This window comes from Schistocerca americana, chromosome 7 (assembly GCF_021461395.2).
Source record: "Schistocerca americana isolate TAMUIC-IGC-003095 chromosome 7, iqSchAmer2.1, whole genome shotgun sequence".
In the NCBI taxonomy this organism is placed as follows: domain Eukaryota; kingdom Metazoa; phylum Arthropoda; class Insecta; order Orthoptera; family Acrididae; genus Schistocerca; species Schistocerca americana.
The window spans coordinates 45700317-45704224 of NC_060125.1; the positions used below are offsets into that span (position 1 = coordinate 45700317).

At 50.7% G+C, this 3908-nt stretch overlaps 1 non-coding gene across 1 annotated transcript; it reads right to left on the reverse strand.

Annotated features, from left to right (window-relative positions):
* Positions 1–3077: 3077 nt before the first annotated feature.
* Positions 3078–3161, reverse strand: Trnal-uaa. Its single transcript has one exon. It is a non-coding gene; the product is annotated as a tRNA-Leu (tRNA).
* Positions 3162–3908: the final 747 nt, after the last annotated feature.

Sequence of the window (3908 nt, forward strand, 5' to 3'; positions counted from 1 at the left end):
GTGCTCGCCTTCCACTCGGCGTTGAGCGCCTACAGCGAGATTGGCTTCGGCCTCTGGCGCCAGGAGGGAAGGCGACACATCACGGCGCAAGCAGCGCGTAGCAGAAGGCGGTGGTGGTGTGTCGGTCAGCATGATTGCTTCCCAAGTAGCTGACCCGGGTTCGAAACCCGGACACCGCACGGAAGTTGTCTTCTTTACTCAGGAGAGTGTTTCCAACGCTCGCGATCGTCGAATTTCCGAATTGTCGTGTTACGAATGGTTTTCCTTCGCCACTCGTCCCGCTCCGCGTAGGCTAGTACGGATTGCAATTCACAGCATCGTGTGTCCCCATGTGTCGACTTGTCTCGACTTTGCTCGGCTGACGCGAAAGGTGACGCTTGCAAATGGGCGTATATGTAGAGGACAGGCGCTAGAAACGACTGGGAGAGACCAACTCGACAAACGCACAACGGACCCTTTCATTTGACTGTGGCCGCAGGTTCGCGAATTTGCGTCCCGAGAGGCAAGAGAGGGGTCAGCGTGCTGGACCGTATCATTACCTCGCAGCAACACCGAAAACTAAGGGAAAAGGCAAAATTAAAGAATCCAACAGCACGCAGACTTCCTAGTTAGCCACCGAGCCGTGTACTAAGCACGTAAAAACGCTGCTTAACTTCGGTGATCGGACGAGAACCCGTGTCGTCAGCGTGGCACACAAGTCGGCGAGAACGTTTCCAGACGTGCGGACATCCTAGTCCTTGTACAGATCACTTGGGATTTGCCTGGCAGTCTCTCGCGCTGCCTTTTAGGGAAGCAATATGGAATAGCCCTTGGTGGGATCTAACCCATAGCCTTCCCGTTGTTAGCATGACACACTAACTTAGTGAGCTTACTGCCCAAGCTATACGGCCGCTTCAGAACTCCAGCACCTGAGCCACCGTTTCATCTATCTTTATTAAGGCCTTTCGATTCATTTAAACACGTATGCGTTGCTGTTGAGGTTTTCTCGCTGTCGCTTGGAACCCAGGGCCACAGCACAACAACAACGGAGACGTCCGTGAGAAGAGCTACACCTCGACGCAGGAAAAGTATGTTCCGCTATTTCTTTTCGACCGCTCGGGCTGTCACTGTCGTCTCTAATTAAATCTGCATGGCGTGTTTCTGCATAATTTACTTGTTCTGAAAGATCAAGGGAGTATGTTAGTTTCAGAATGTTTAAAATGCATTGTCAGATGTGTGGTTCGCACCCACGCTCCCTTACGGGAACCAGAGCTTAAATCTGGCGCCTTAGACCGCTCGGCCAAGCTGACGTGCGAGGAAAGAGCTCCAGAGACTTCAATCTCTAGCAATATCTCAAAGAACCTCGCTGCGAAACCTGTTTCTTTTTTCGGTAGGATGGAATTATGTCAGTTTTAGAAAATTTAAGACGCAATGTCAGACGTGGCGTAGGAAATGCACCCTCCCTTTCGGGAACCAATGTGGCGCGTTGGACCGCATTCTTCCGTCGTTTCCAGTTTGAACTGTAACTAGCAAAACTGTATTTAGTAATAGGAACATTTTCACAATGATGCAAAGAAAACTAGATATTAGCCAACGGCAAATAAGGCCGTTTCCTAGCAACAGCCACGCTGTGCATTACGCACTCGTGGGAAGCCAATGAAATACTTCCCGTGAGGCTCAAACTGTCGTCCTTCACTTTACAATACTTAGGCACTGCCCCGGTGGTACCGACGCGTACATACTGAAACGTCTTTGGATCGTCAGTGAGTACTTCATATTAGAAATTTCGTGTTCGCCCTGATGTGGATTAAAGGGCAGATTCTTCAGTAAAAGTTAGTTCTGCGCTCAGTTTCAGTATATGGCCCTAGCAGCACCAGGAAAACGGGTTCAGATGTGCTCGCCTTCCACTCGGCGTTGAGCGCCTACAGCGAGATTGCCTTCGGCCTCTGGCGCCAGGAGGGAAGGCGACACATCACGGCGCAAGCAGCGCGTAGCAGAAGGCGGTGGTGGTGTGTCGGTCAGCATGATTGCTTCCCAAGTAGCTGACCCGGGTTCGAAACCCGGACACCGCACGGAAGTTGTCTTCTTTACTCAGGAGAGTGTTTCCAACGCTCGCGATCGTCGAATTTCCGAATTGTCGTGTTACGAATGGTTTTCCTTCGCCACTCGTCCCGCTCCGCGTAGGCTAGTACGGATTGCAATTCACAGCATCGTGTGTCCCCATGTGTCGACTTGTCTCGACTTTGCTCGGCTGACGCGAAAGGTGACGCTTGCAAATGGGCGTATATGTAGAGGACAGGCGCTAGAAACGACTGGGAGAGACCAACTCGACAAACGCACAACGGACCCTTTCATTTGACTGTGGCCGCAGGTTCGCGAATTTGCGTCCCGAGAGGCAAGAGAGGGGTCAGCGTGCTGGACCGTATCATTACCTCGCAGCAACACCGAAAACTAAGGGAAAAGGCAAAATTAAAGAATCCAACAGCACGCAGACTTCCTAGTTAGCCACCGAGCCGTGTACTAAGCACGTAAAAACGCTGCTTAACTTCGGTGATCGGACGAGAACCCGTGTCGTCAGCGTGGCACACAAGTCGGCGAGAACGTTTCCAGACGTGCGGACATCCTAGTCCTTGTACAGATCACTTGGGATTTGCCTGGCAGTCTCTCGCGCTGCCTTTTAGGGAAGCAATATGGAATAGCCCTTGGTGGGATCTAACCCATAGCCTTCCCGTTGTTAGCATGACACACTAACTTAGTGAGCTTACTGCCCAAGCTATACGGCCGCTTCAGAACTCCAGCACCTGAGCCACCGTTTCATCTATCTTTATTAAGGCCTTTCGATTCATTTAAACACGTATGCGTTGCTGTTGAGGTTTTCTCGCTGTCGCTTGGAACCCAGGGCCACAGCACAACAACAACGGAGACGTCCGTGAGAAGAGCTACACCTCGACGCAGGAAAAGTATGTTCCGCTATTTCTTTTCGACCGCTCGGGCTGTCACTGTCGTCTCTAGTTAAATCTGCATGGCGTGTTTCTGCATAATTTACTTGTTCTGAAAGATCAAGGGAGTATGTTAGTTTCAGAATGTTTAAAATGCATTGTCAGATGTGTGGTTCGCACCCACGCTCCCTTACGGGAACCAGAGCTTAAATCTGGCGCCTTAGACCGCTCGGCCAATCTGACGTGCGAGGAAAGAGCTCCAGAGACTTCAATCTCTAACAATATCTCAAAGAACCTCGCTGCGAAACCTGTTTCTTTTTTCGGTAGGATGGAATTATGTCAGTTTTAGAAAATTTAAGACGCAATGTCAGACGTGGCGTAGGAAATGCACCCTCCCTTTCGGGAACCAATGTGGCGCGTTGGACCGCATTCTTCCGTCGTTTCCAGTTTGAACTGTAACTAGCAAAACTGTATTTAGTAATAGGAACATTTTCACAATGATGCAAAGAAAACTAGATATTAGCCAACGGCAAAGAAGGCCGTTTCCTAGCAACAGCCACGCTGTGCATTACGCACTCGTGGGAAGCCAATGAAATACTTCCCGTGAGGCTCAAACTGTCGTCCTTCACTTTACAATACTTAGGCACTGCCCCGGTGGTACCGACGCGTACATACTGAAACGTCTTTGGATCGTCAGTGAGTACTTCATATTAGAAATTTCGTGTTCGCCCTGATGTGCATTAAAGGGCAGATTCTTCAGTAAAAGTTAGTTCTGCGCTCAGTTTCAGTATATGGCCCTAGCAGCACCAGGAAAACGGGTTCAGATGTGCTCGCCTTCCACTCGGCGTTGAGCGCCTACAGCGAGATTGCCTTCGGCCTCTGGCGCCAGGAGGGAAGGCGACACATCACGGCGCAAGCAGCGCGTAGCAGAAGGCGGTGGTGGTGTGTCGGTCAGCATGATTGCTTCCCAAGTAGCTGACCCGGGTTCGA